Below are 14,754 nucleotides of genomic sequence, written 5' to 3' on the forward strand. Positions count from 1 at the left end.
ATTCCTGGTCATAATGCTGAAGAGTTACCGCTGCTCTAATATCCAAAAGTTATTTCCTGTTGTATGGAATAACACAAAAAACATTTTGGGCTCATAATGTAAGAAATAATACACTGAAAAACAAAATACTGCAAAGTTTCTTAGGAGCTAAAGTAGAGCTGCCATGTCTGTTGGCACCATCTGTTAAAGGCCCTCCCTTTTCCCGTGAAAAATAACAGCAAGAAACTGGTAAATTATAATAAATTATTTATAGGAAGTGCATGAAGTGAAATGGAACTGTAAAATTATATGCAATGTCTAAATCTGGCTTGTCTATGGCCTTCTCTCTGCCTGACCAATCATCAATACTCAGGGTGTGTACATACAACCCATCTCAGCATGGAGCGCAGTTCACAATGCATGTAGACCTATCATCTCATAATGGTAACTTTTTTTCTTGTGACAGGTAGGCCGACATTTACTCCAGCATAGCCTATGCTACGGTAATATAAGGACCGAGTGCCCTTATAATTAACACGTCTCCATCTGGCTTTCGGTGGTCACCTTGTTTTTTTATTGTAAAGATATACTGAGCAAAAATGTATATGCAACAGTTTCAAAGATTTTACTGAGATACAATGAAGAAGCATCAATGAAATGTCTGTGTGGACCACCAAAGCCTCCATCACCATCCCCATCCAGCGTGATAACCTCTGGCAGACTCATATTGCTGGAGATGAGGCGTTTTTCAAGGACCACATGTTCCCAAAGTTGGCACTGCAACAGTGAACATTTGTAAATATCTTATAGTTTATGCACATAAATCAGTTATCAGTTTTATTCCAATCAGTTTTTGGGGGGCACTGGATCAGCTTTCTCATCACGCCTTCTGTCAGTACCAACGGTCCCAAAATATTGTACATAGTTAATTCACACACACACACACTATGCTCCCAGAATAGGTTATATTACATACAATTTATGCTCAAAGCAGCCAACTAAAGTAATGTAGTTAACTTTATCATGGGCACAGTGGGAATTTATATCTGTGACGTTCAAATAATTTCTTACCCCACATCTTACCCGCTGAAGGCTCCAGTCATCCCTGCCTGTACGTGGCATTGCTGAAAAACAAGTGAACAATGAATAAAGATCATACAGAAATAATAACCTCCTGGAATATATTATATTACATTCAAGTTTTGCTCAAAGCGGCCACTGTAGTTCATCTCTGCACAGTATGTTAGTTTGTCAGCTAACGAGCCAGCCAGTTTAACTGGAATTATTAACTGACAATATTTACATTTTACTGACAATATTTAATATTAAGTGCCAACATCAAAGCAAGCAACATAAAAGCAAAAGGCTACCTGCTATTCCAGCATCTGGCATCATCCCACGTGCCTGGAACTTCAATGTTTCCATTGAACTCCAAATAAGTAAGTAGAGTTGGTTAGGACACAGCCTTTGAAAATCATCTGGAATGCTTAACCCTTGTGTGGTTTCTTGGGTCTGTGGGACACATTTTCAATGTTTACTCAAATAAAAATGATTCAATTAAATATTTGTTTCAACTTGAGACTCATTTTCTGTGAAGAACATGTGGAAAAAAAAACATTCATTTAGTGCACCCCCCTATACATATTTATTACATATGTGGTGTTCGGGTCCACTGGACCCAAGGGTAATAAAATTGTGGAAAAGTGTGTGTGTAGGTGAAAACAAGTAAAAATGAAACAAAAAAGGTTTGCTGTTTGCCTTCCCTTTGTCTTCCTCCTCCCTGATCCTGCCGTTTCAACATAGCACCATAGTCTGTCTCCCGCTTTTATCACACTCGTTACCCTTTGTAGAGTGTGAAACTACACAATATCTTGTGTAAACCTGCACGATGTTACTTTGGAAGGTTAAGCATTTTCCAAATATTAGGATCATGTCTCTGTCAATTCGGAGTCTGACAGTGAGTTGGAAGAAGAGGATGAGATTGACCCTCAGCCAGCCCTGGGATGGTCCATCAGCAGCCAGCCCCAGAACCAGCCCATCAGCAGCCAGACCCAGAACCCGCCCATCAGCAGCCAGCCCTGGGATGGCCCATCAGCAGCCAGCCCTGGGATGGCCCATCAGCGAGGAGAAATATGAATGTAAAAGAAATTGTGAAATGTAATAGTTTTCTTGACCCAGAATGGCTGCCAATGTGATAAGGATGCAAACAGGGCCGACGCGGATGGCGGTTTCTCATGTGCAGGACATAAAGTCTTCTATTGAACTGTTCATCCCAGACACCACCCAAAAAATCATTCTGGACTGCATTAATTTGGAGGGAAGGCGTGTTTTTGGAGAGATGGACCAAACTCATTTACATGCATATTTTGGGGCTCTTATTCTTGCTGGTATTTTCAGGTCCAATGGGGAATCCACAGAATCCCGGTGGGATGCAGAAACTGGCAGAGAACTGGCAGTGCAACAATGTCTATTTCCAGGATTGTCCGGTTCGATAACCGAGACACCAGACCACCAGCTTGGCGGCAGAGACAAGCTAGCTGCAATGAGATCAGTGTGGGTGGTCTGCCTTCCCCTTTTTACAACCCTGGGCCCAATGTTACTGTTGTTGAGCAGCTTATGCCATTTAGGGGCTGCTGCCCTTTCAGACAGTACATACTGTATAAACCCACAAAATATGGAATCAAGATCTGGGCTCCTTGTGATGCTGCTTCATCATATGCGTGGAACTTGCAAGTATATACGGGGAAGGCAGATGGAGGAGCCCCTGAGAAGAACCAAGGGATGCGGGTTGTCTTTGTATCTGGATGGCGTTGAACCCAGATTGGAACAGAGGGAAGCACCAGAGGATACAGCTCTTTCTCGAGAAGCTGGGCAAGGCATTGGTAAGACCTCAAATCCAGAGGAGGAAACATATTCCAAGGAACCCAGCTTCTGCAGCCATCATGAGGAGGATTCAGGAGGAGATTGCTGGGGCACCATCCATTCGACCCACAGAACTCCAATACTGGAAGTAAGTGTGAGTTATATTGTTGCATGTGTGTGTGTCTGACTCTCCTACCTTGGCCCGCTGTAACTATATATGTGAATGAGTGAGATGTTAGTAAAATTCCTGAATTAAGTGATTTCATCATTCTAGAATGCAGCCATTAGCAACAAGAAGAAGCGCTGGAATGTGTGTGGACCCAAGAAAGACAGAACGACAGTACACATGCATCAAGTGCAAGGAATACATTTGCAACACACACAGTAAAACTCTGTCCCTCATGTGGTGTGTAGACCAGCTTTCATTTGTGTTCAATGGGGCTCATTTATCATTTCCATAAAATACTGTATGTAAGATTTGACCTTCCAATTTGTTCAGTTCAAAGCAATAAACATCAATTATATATATCGAAGATAAACATGATTTACTCCACCCATGTCTTGATTATAATTGATTTAAAAAATAATATAAAATCACATTTTATTTTAAAAAACAAACAAATAGTGCTTTTATTGATAAATGTGATCTAGCAGAGGTAAATGGCAAATATTAACAATCTTTTTTGTTGTTGTCTATATTGCTTGTAATTGATATAAGTCAACATGTAAGTATTAAGTATTTTTACGTAAATTGTTATGGCTGTATCGTCTTAAAACCCCAATAATGTTGTGGGTCCATCAGAACATTGGGTGAATAACAAAAACATGAACACAACACAAAGGTTAACTAGAGAGATAGAGTATCTAAGAATGGGAGAGCCATCACTACCAGCTGATCTCCTGGCTGGGGGTGGCGTTTATCATGCACTGCTTTTCGTGGGGTGAGCCCGATGTTCCGCATCATGTCTAAAACAAGGAGAAAAGGGGACATAAAGGCCAAATTTGACTGCTGTGTCCGGCTAGTTTGGCACATTTTCTACTAGCCATTTCATTGCTGTCTCAGGCTAATTTGGCACATTGTCGACTAGCTCAGTCTAAAAAGTACTAGACTCAGGCAAGCTTAATTTCCACCCCTGCTGGTGCCTGCCTAACGTTAGCTAGCAAGTCTGACTACATGAACGGTGAGTTAACATTAACTAGCTAGCTAAATATCCCTTCCCTGGTGGGATAGCATAACACCATGTGAAAAGGTATGACTACACAAACTGAGCTAATGTTAACTAGCTGGCTAGCTCACTAAAGACTAGCTCACTATGCTAGCCTATGTTGGTTTTCTTTTTACTTGAAAGGAAGATAACCACTGACTGTAGTTATCTAGCAAGTTTGTATAAGCACCTAGCTAACCACATCTTTGACCCAATCAAAATAACTTGTTAGCAGCTAGCAAACAGGGCTTACCTCATCACTCGGTTCCAGCGATGCCTTACAGAGGTCGGAAAACCATGAAATGCATATGAGGTTAATCGGAGTAGTTGTTACACTCCGGTACATAGCACAGAACCATTCTTGCTTCCGATCAATGGAGACACCTAAGGTTAGCTAGTTAGTTATGAAAGTAGGTCATTTGAAAGATGCTAAACAACAATACACACAACAAACAGTCAAAATCAATTATTTAAACAAAACACTACAAAGGCTAGAATATTTACTAGTTATTCTATTTGCCTTTACTTGCTATGTTCCATGCTACTTGTTGCCAAGAGTTTGCGTAGAGAAATGTGGAGGTTTGGGGGGGATTACAGGCAAATATATTTATAAAAGTTACCTTGTCCGAGAGACATGGTTATCAAGCCAGGGTAAGCTTACACAAATCACATACCTTAAATGAAGTAATTCCAAAATCCCCTATGGAAAAATTAATGTTGGAAAAATAATTGGGACCATTTCCCTGTTTGACCGCTAGGTTTCATGGCTATTATGACAATCTGTCATGGAGGAAGTCATTTCTCTATACCACCATAGGTTTCAGATGTGGCCTAAGAGCTCTTACTGGGGGGGGGGGGAAGAATGAGGATATTCTGAAAATGAGGTGTGTTGAGAGAAATGGTTTGGGGAGGGAGTGTCCCCTCTAAGAGACAAGCAATATAAACTCACACAGAACTATGGTGTGGGAGACAAGAACCAGTTTCACAAAGTTTCCATCAGCAATGAAAGACCACTAAATGCATGGCTTCATGGCTGAGAGTACATATTCAGTGAACATTGTAATGTACCCAATGTTATAAAGGTACTTTGATATTACATTACTTAGGCATGTCAGTCAATGCTTTCCACAGAATGTTGGTTGATCCAGTGGTTATTCATTCTGAAGTATATAATTATAGAGCTGATTTGAATTGTTGTTGAATTGTACCAACATTGGCTTATTGAGGTTAGGCAACAGCATAACTAGGCCAAGTTCCTCACTATACATCACTTTGGATAACTTGCTAAATCACCAAATGAGGAAAATAGACAAATAGGAGCCTTGACATAAAAAAAAACGATATACAGAGGAATTGCCTCTTTACAGTGCAGCAAGACAGATCTGTATTTTTACAGTACAATAAAATATGGAAAAACAGCGCTGGACATATTCAACCCTTAAGAGCAACCCTTTAAGTAATAATGACAGTGAGAAAAGTAGTGCATAATTGAAAACACTGATCAATTATGGATGATTAGAAAAGCTTTTAAATGCGTAATGGGAGGGGGAAGGGGATGAGACGAGCTATATAAACAGAACATGAAGAACAGAGTAATTGGAAAAACAGAAAAGTCCATTTGACATAAAGAAAACAGATTGAACTAGTGAACGAACCAATAGGATAGGACGCATCTTGTGTCATGACATGTCATCAAAACATCTACGTAAAAGTCATGCATTGGTTTAGGAGAGACATGACTCTTGTGCTTATCAAGGCCACGGATATGTCTTTAAAATAGCTCATATTTTTGATCATTTCTTTTAATCTCTTTTGATTGAGGATTTCCTCTTTGTCAACCTTTGGTCTGCATGTCCACTCCGATAACTGTCATTTTCAATGCGATCTAAAAGATGACAGGTCTCTCTCTCAATATCCCACTGCCCCAGGGCAGTGATTGGGGACATTGCCATGTGTAGGGTGCTGTCTTTTGGATGGGACGTTAAACGGGTGTCCTGACTCTGTAGTTACTAAAGATCCCATGGCACTTATTGTAAGAGTAGGGTGTTAACCCGGGTGCCCTGGCTAAATTCCCAGTCTGGCCCTCATACCATCATGGTCACCTAATCATCCCTGCTTTGAGCTCCCGAGTGGTGCAGCGGTCTATTGGGGGCCCAATAGGTTTGGCCGGTGTAGGCTGTCATTGTAAATAAGAATTTGTTCTTAACTTACTTACCTATAGTACATTTTTTAAATGTTTTAAATACAATTGTCTCATTCATCCCTCCTCCTCTCCCCTGTAACTATTCCCCCGGTTGTTGCTGTAAATGAGAATGTGTTCTCACTCAACTTACCTGGTAAAATAAAGGATAAATAAAAAATAAACTGAAACAACTGAATGAAACCAACTATAAACACAAGCCATTTTGAAACTGGATTTGTGTGTGTTGGAGTTCGTCCCAACAATGCATTTGAATGGGGATGTAGCTGTATTGTGTCACACAGTCATAATTGATCAATGTATTTTTAATCTTCCTAAGGGAAACCATTTCCAGCTCACTGATGTGGAAAATCATCTTCTATTCTATGTTTACTGTGACCCCAACACAATGTTATACAGAGCACCGTATTGTTTTAATGCAACATTTGGCTATTTCTTTAAAACAATGGACATTGACTGCCGTGTTAAAGGGTTAAACTGTGCCTCCCGGACAGTCAGCATCATGCATCTTTTCACCTCTGAAGTGATTCCACTTGATTTATATGACAAGCCTTTAACCCTTCACGTGCCTGCCCATCACCAGAATACACCCAAGGGCATACATGACCAAATCTGATTCTGTCTTTGACGGGTTCAACTACAATGTGCTCCAACAAATCAAATGTAGTTATGTCCCTGTTTGGGGACAAGGACCAACAACACAAGGTCAATGGGGTTATATGGGATATTGCATTTTATTGTATGGTCTATGTAGACAAGATCTAGATCTTTTGGTGACCAGCTTATTACATGAGCTACACCATTCATAACAACATTAGGTAACTGAGATTCCATCTTGGGAAATTACACAAGAAGTTGATAGGCTTTTTACCACATCAAAAGTCCACTTCAAGACAACTTGACTAAGCACTGGTTTCTGTGTCCAATAAAACAACTGCACTGTGTGGTCTTATGTTATGATGTGGACAAGCCATAATGAACAGTTGTCTCCACCTGCAGTGAGCACTCATCTCCTTTTGACTATTGGTGATGTGTGTTGTTTGATGTGTATTTTGCGCTATATTTGAATTAAATTTGTATTTTATCCCATCCCAGCATCCTCACAGGAGGCCTTTTGGTAGGCCATCATTGTAAATAAGAATGTGTTCTTAAACTGATTTGCTTAGATAAATAAAGGTTCAATAAAATTAAAATTGGTTTGTGTGTGCATGGCGCCATCTCCTGGTTACAGATGGTCTTACAGGGTGATTTCTAATATGTTTATTATTACATTTTATTTGGTTAAAACAGTGAAAGATAATAAAGAACCCAGAATGTCCATGAGAATGTTTATACAAGGAGGATGACATCACCCAGCAAATAGAACTCATACTGTATCTAATTAAAGATCATGTTGATCTATTGATATCCCCATACCCCACAAAGGCCAAATCAAATTACAATACCTGACTTTTTATAACATAGATCAGAATATAATGGAAACGTGTATCAGTAGAATGAAAATCAGGGGAATTACACCCCGATAGTAACCTTGTACAACCGTCTAGAAGTCTTGTGGGCTTACATTCTGCAGCGGTAATCGGTCTGGTAATACTAGGCTACCTGTTTATGGGTTGAAACCAATCTAGTTTATGGTCTTGATCTTATTTGAACTGTATCTCTATGTTATTGCATCACATTGTGTGTATATTACTTGTTGTGTGTATGTACTGACATGTATGTGTAACTGATAGATGTACACACACACACACACTTTTAAATGTATGTACATTGTCAAGTCTTTTGTCTGTAATGCATTTTTTGTTATGTGTCGGATCCCAGTAAGACTAGCTGTCACCATTGTCGTCTGCTAATGGGGATCGTAATACATTAAAATGTTTACATTAAAACAGTGAACCTGACATGCTGTGGAATGTGCAGAAAGATCCTGCTAATGATTTAAGTATAACATTTATAAAAACATGTCATAACTAGGCCTGCAGAAGATTCAGGTGGCTACTCACCATTGTCGTCTGCTAATGGGGATCGTAATACATTAAAATATTTACATTAAAACAGTGAACCTGACATGCTGTGGAATGTGCAGAAAGATCCTGCTAATGATTTAAGTATAACATTTATAAAAACATGTCATAACTAGGCCTGCAGAAGATTCAGGTGGCATCCTATTTTGACAATAACGCTGCAGGAAATAGCTTGAGAGTGGGACTCAAACCTATGATCTTGCATCTGTTAGTCCAAACAGCTAAAGATATTATGAAAGGAGGTTGTAACTGTTTAGTTGCTGGTGTTGTACATACCTTTTGTATACATAGTGTATGTGGACACCTCTTCAAATCAGTGGATTTGGCTATTTCAGCCACACCCGTTTCTGACAGGTGTATAAAATCTAGCATAGAGCCATGCAATCTCCATAGAAAAACATTAACAGTAGAAAGGCCTTACTGAAGAGCTCAGTGACTTTCAACATGGCACCATCATAGGATGCCAAAAATCATCTGTCCTCGGATGCAACACTCACTACCGAGTTCCAAACGACCTCTGGAAGCAACGTCAGCACAAGAACTGTTCGTCAGGAGCTTCATTAAATAGGTTTCCATGACCAAGCATGCCTAAGATCACCATGCGCAATGCCAAGCGTCGGCTGGTGTGGTGTAAAGCTCACCGCCATTGGACTCTGAAGCAGTGGAAACGTGTTCTCTGTAGTGATGAATCACGCTTCACCATCTGGTAGACCGACGGACAAATCTGGGTTTGGCGGGTGCCAGGAGTACCCTACCTGCCCCAATGCATAGTGTCAACTGTAAAGTTTGGAGAAGGAGGAATAATGGTCTGGGGCTGTTTTTCATGGTTGGGGCCCCTTAGTTGTAGTGAAGGGAAATCTTAATTCTACAGCGTACAATTACATTCTAGATGACTCTGTACTTCCAACTTTGTGGCAACAGTTTGGGGAAGGCACTTTCCAAATTGTATTTGTCACATGAACCAAATACAACACCTTACAGTGAATTGCTTACTTACAAGCCCTTAACCAACAATACAGTTTTAAGACAAATAAGTGTTAAGTAAAAAAATCTAAAATTAAATTGACTAATAATTAATGAGCAGCAGTAAGGTAACAATAGCGAGGCTATATAGAGGTGTACCGGTACAGAGTCAATGTGCTGGGGGCACCGGTTAGTCGAGGTAATTGAGGTAATACGTACATGTAGGTAGAGTTAGTGACAATGCATAGATAATAAACAGAGAGTAGCAGCAGCGTGTGGGGGGGGGGGGGCGTCAATGCAAATAGTCTGGGTAGCTATTTGATTAGTTGTTCAGGAGTCTTATGGCTTGGGGTAGAAGCTGTTAAGAAGTCTTTTAGAACTAAACTTGGTGCTCCGGTACCGCTTGACGTGCAGTAGAAGAGAGAACAGTCTATGACTTGGGTAACTGGGTTTTCCTCTGACACCGCCAGGTATAGAGGTCCTGGATAGCAAGAAGCTTGGCCCAAGTGATGTACTAGGCTGTACGCAGTACTCTCTGTAGTGCCTTGCGGTCAGAGGCCGAACAATTGCCATACCAGGCAGTGATGCAACCAGTCAGGACCAGTGTTGTATCAATGGCTGTCCCCCCCATGGGACGGTTGAGCTAACGTGCACTAATGTGATTAGCATGAGGTTGTAAGTAACAAGAACATTTCCAAGGACATAGACATATCTGATATTGGTAGAAATATTGGTCTAACTGCACTGTCCAATTTACAGTAGCTATTACACTAAGATAATACCATGCTATTGTTTGAGGAAGGTGCACAGTTATGAACTTGAAAATGCATTAATTAACCAATTAGGCACATTTGGGCAGACTTGATACAACATTTTGAACAGAAATAGAATGGTTCATTGAATCAGTCTAAAACTTTCAGGATATACTGCTGCCATCTAGTGGCCACATTCTAAATTGCACATAAGCTGGAATAATGCATTGTGGCCTTTCTCTTGCATTACAAAATGATGAAACAAAAAATGGAGGAAAGAAAACACATGTTTTTTTCTTGTATTATCTTTTACCAGATCTAATGTGTTATTCTTCTACATTAGTTTCACATTTCCACAAACTTCAAAGTGTTTCCTTTCAAATGGTATAGAGAATATGCATATCCTTGCTTTGAGTCCTTAGCTACAGGCGTTAGATTTGGGTATGTCATTTTAGGCGAAAATTGAAAAAAAGGGTCAGATCCATAAGAGGTTCCCATTGGTAGGATTGACGTGCTCATAGTTCATCTATTTTATTATCCAATGACTGGACGTTGACTAATAGGACCGATGGTAAAGGCAGATTACCCACTCACCGTTGGATTCTCACAAGGCACCCAGACCTACGCCCCAATATCTCCGTCTCTTTCTCCTGCGAATGACGGGGATGAGGGCCTTATCAGGTGTCTGGAGTAAATCCTTTGCATCTGACTTGTTAAATGAAAAATCTTCTTCCAGTACAGGGTTAGTAATTGCTGTCATAATATCTAGAAGCTATTTTTGGTCATAAGAGAGGGTACAGAAATACAGAAATGGTTTATCGAGATCAGTGTGGAAGAACTTGACTGGCCTGCACAGAGCCCTGACCTCAACCCCATCGAACACCTTAACTGGAACCCCGACTGCGAGCCAGGTCTAATCACCCAACATCAGTGCACAACGTCATTAATGCTCGTGGCTGAATGGAAGCAAGTCCCAGCAAAAATGTTCCAACATCTAGTAAAAAAAAGACTTCCCAGAGGAGTGGAGGCTGTTATAGCAGCAAAGCGGGGACCAACTCCATATTAATACCCATGATTTTGGAATGAGATGTTCTACTAGCAGGTCTCCACATACTTTTGGGCATCTAGCGTAGTTAAGCCATGGCACTTATATAGCTCTCGAGAACCCAAGGCCATACAACCATTGGGTTCTCGTTTGAACCATTACCCACAGCGCAGCCAATGTGAAGGCTACAACTGTCCCAACGCTCTGTATAACTGCAATATGGTCCTATTAAAAAATACTTTCATATCACCACAAATTAATATGACAAATACAAAAGATCCACTTACTGTGCGCTGTTTTAACACATATTCCCACTGAGGTGTTTTGCACTGAACATTGACCTGAACTATGACACTTCCTGAGCTAATGGAAACTCGGGAGGGAACACACAAAAACGCTCGCTGTGTTCTACGAAAAACCTCAGCGGACATCAATGGTAAAACAACTAACATTGAGATAATCTTATTTTATTTGTGAATTTATTTTTTTCTTTATTTTTTGAGTTTTCAAGGATTCCAAGCTTTTCACACTTCTCTTATCTTTTCTAGCTCCCTTTCCTGTTCTTTTCTAGCAAATGTTTCTCCTTTCCTCATATACTTTGTGTGCTTCCTTTCCTCATATCCTTTGTTTGCTTCCTTTCCTCATATCCTTTGTTTGCTTCATTTCCTTTCCTAATTCCCTAGTTTCCTTTTCTTCTTCGATGGCATATTTCCTTATTTCACTTCTTAGATCCTTTTCATCGTGGACTGTTCAAATCCAATAGAGGGCGCATTTGAGCTGAATAATATTATGAACGGGTACATTTAAAGGGCTACACAGCTCATAATTAAACTGTTTTGAGAAACGTTATTAAACTGTCAATTCTAAGATTATTTATTTTTCTTGTGTAAAATATTGTGCACATTCTGAGAAGTATTTTTTATTATTCCAACAACCTTCCTTCTCCCCCAGCTTTTTTTTAAAGTCATGAGATGTGTGACCGACACAGTTCAGTGGTCAGGCTAGCCGTCAGCCGGATGACGACGGTGCAAATGTTGCTATGCTTGTCACTGGATGTTGATTTACTTCAAATATGGTTCTGCTATATCCTCGTTTGCACTGTAAAGTTTGCTGAGAATACGGACGGTTGATATGACAGTCTTTCCCTCTGACACAGGTAAATAGCAACACATAGCCAGCTGTCTTGGTCTTGTTTTCATTCACTAGCTTAGCCAACTATCTAGCTAATGCGGCCTACAAAATAACAGTGACACAAGGGAATCGAGTTCACACCGCTTCACACAACGTTAGCTTAGCTAGTTGGTTCAAACTTGCTTACTAGCCAGCTTTCCTGTGTCTACGGGTTGTGACAGCGTACTAAGTTGCCTATACTAGCCAAGTGAGCCATGCATTCTGTGCAGTTTCGACTATGCTAGCTACATGCCATAAGTAATGCTTATTTTGTAAACTAACTAACGCGTTAATGTTCCATGACATGGAGACTTTCCAGTTAGCTAACTGGACTTTCCTGCCTGAACCAGAGCTAGTTTGACCTGACAGTTTCTGTGCTAGCCAGCCAGTTAGCCATCGTTAGTAGTTGAACAAAACAGCCAGTGTGTGTGGCTTGTTCAATCTGAGACTGATTTCTCGAAGTTTATCATGAAGTTGTCAGGCCTTTCAATTATTTATTTTATTTTTGTACATAGATAATTAGATTTTGCCTAACTAGCTAGCCAACAACCTTGAGTCTTACCACATTCTGTTGGCTAGTTAATGTTTTACTTACAACTAGTTCGTTTTTAGGCTGACCTCGCCAATAGCAAGCTATCTTTAAATGTAAATGTGCACTAAGTTATTGCTGTGCATGTCTTCTATCATTTTCAATAATACTTTTTACTGCGTGATGAACTTTTACGGCTGTGCACCTGAACAGTGCGTGTCTCCAGACCACTCCTTGGCGCTTGCAAAGGTGTATTAGTAGGCAGGGCAAATCCGTTTTAGTGATTTTTGGTATATCATCAAAATAAATCCATCGCAGCACGTTTGTTGACTGATTCGCCAGTTTTTTTTAACCTAATTTAGTACAACACCGTTGGAAGCTAGATGGTAACTTTACAAGTAAAGTTGCTCTTTACAAGTGTTTTGGTGGTCATGGAAGACGTTTATTTAAAGCAAAGCAGTTACATATAGTCAACGTTAAATGTTGTAAAACAATTGGTCCTCGTTACTTTAATAGACTACTATATCAACCGTATTATTTTGGGTTGTGTGGCAGTTATATCACAAAATGTCTAAGCTGTGGTTATTGCGTGTGAACTGAAAGAAGGAAGGCATAGGACAAAGCCATCTGTCACAAAATGGGAATTCAAAAGTAGGATTATGTGGACAAACACTTAATTATGTGGGTTTCAGATAAATAAATGCACGATTTACTTTTGGAAAACGTTCAGGGTAAATTAAGTTTGATTTTAGTTGAACAATGATGTAGTGATAAAAATGTTTTAGGTTATTATCTGTGGAGATGCATATGATGGTGCATCTAGTGATGCCAGCTCTTTAAATGTATTTTTGTGGTAGGTGAAAAACTATGGGAGGATAGCTTTGTATGTAGACCTACTGAAAGCTATCAGTAGGTATATCTGTTTAGGCTAACAGGGGATCACTAAAAAGTAAATTTTCTGAAGAAAATGTGGTGTACTTGCTAGCTTGTTTTAAAGGTTGTATGGTTTTTAAATAACTTATAGTAGTGGTAGTGTCTGCAGTAGTAATGGTAGTGACTCGCTGTAGTTGAAAAAGTAGGTAGATGAAAATGTTGGTTGATAGAATAGGTTAACCTGTGAAAGTAAGTTTGGTGTTTCATACTTGAAAGATTCAAGATTTACCCTCCAACAATAATTGTATTATGAAAATGTAGGCATATTTAAGTTGTTTTAATTTATAGTGCAGACCAGAGCTAGATCAAAGCTGGTATGAACCAGAGCTAGCTAGCTACAACCAGGACCAGAGCTAGTGCAGAGCAGTAGTTGTGTTGCTGGATCTTTGGGCCCTACAGTATGGACATGGTCAGTAGTTGTGTTGTTGTGGTCATTAGTTTTGTTGGTCAGTCGTTTTGGTAAGATGTTTCATTAGTTGTGGTAGTGGCCAGTCACTGTGGTTAGTAGTTTTGATAAGTAGGCTTTGTGGTCAGTAGTTGTGGTCAATAGTTGTGATTGTGATCATTAGTTGTGTGGTCAGTAGTTTTGATAAGTAGCTGTGCGGTTCATTAATTGTGATAAGTAGTTGTGTGGTTGTGGCCAGTACTGGTAGGTTGTGTTTTAGTAAGTAGTTATGAAGAAGTTGTCTCCCTCAGAGTCACCCTACCGCCCTGCAGTTGCCTTGGCAGGCATGCTTCCTCATGACTAAAGCCAGTGTGAGAAACATGCTAACAAACATTTGTGCTATAAATAAATACTGTAGTCTGACCCACAAAACCTATTTTCTAGATTCATGATAGTGTTAGACAAAGCAAGGAAAGTGAACTTCAAAATGTGGTGTAGATTTATTGTAATTTGTGGTTGTTGGTCACTAATGAATCTGCTAGCTTCTGACACTGCATCGAATGAAAGCAGTTCATGGCTTACTAAAACTGCTCTAACTCTTAATTGGTAGAAGCTATTCATGTTTGGCTTTCTGATCTGGAAGGCATAGAAGTAGAGGAAGCTTCCATACACTAATTTTGTCTGACTTTTTGGGGTAGTGGTCAACA

The 14,754-nt window shown here is 39.9% G+C and overlaps 1 long non-coding RNA gene and 1 pseudogene across 2 annotated transcripts; one reads left to right on the forward strand and one right to left on the reverse strand.

The window, feature by feature from the left end:
- Positions 1-269: 269 nt before the first annotated feature.
- LOC135541002 (uncharacterized) lies at positions 270-4,406 on the reverse strand. 2 transcript variants are annotated; one of them, XR_010455896.1, is made up of 5 exons: positions 4,300-4,406; positions 3,731-3,807; positions 1,350-1,491; positions 1,063-1,103; positions 270-756 (listed from the first exon to the last, which is right to left on the reverse strand). It is a non-coding gene; the product is annotated as an uncharacterized LOC135541002 (long non-coding RNA). The 2 variants fall into 2 exon arrangements; XR_010455895.1 differs by having other exon boundaries at positions 1,051-1,103.
- A 7,562-nt stretch (positions 4,407-11,968) lies between these two features.
- LOC135541393 (ral GTPase-activating protein subunit beta-like) overlaps positions 11,969-14,754 on the forward strand; it is a 51,985-nt pseudogene continuing 49,199 nt past the window's right edge.

Source organism: Oncorhynchus masou, chromosome 6, assembly GCF_036934945.1.
Source record: "Oncorhynchus masou masou isolate Uvic2021 chromosome 6, UVic_Omas_1.1, whole genome shotgun sequence".
Classification (NCBI taxonomy): domain Eukaryota; kingdom Metazoa; phylum Chordata; class Actinopteri; order Salmoniformes; family Salmonidae; genus Oncorhynchus; species Oncorhynchus masou.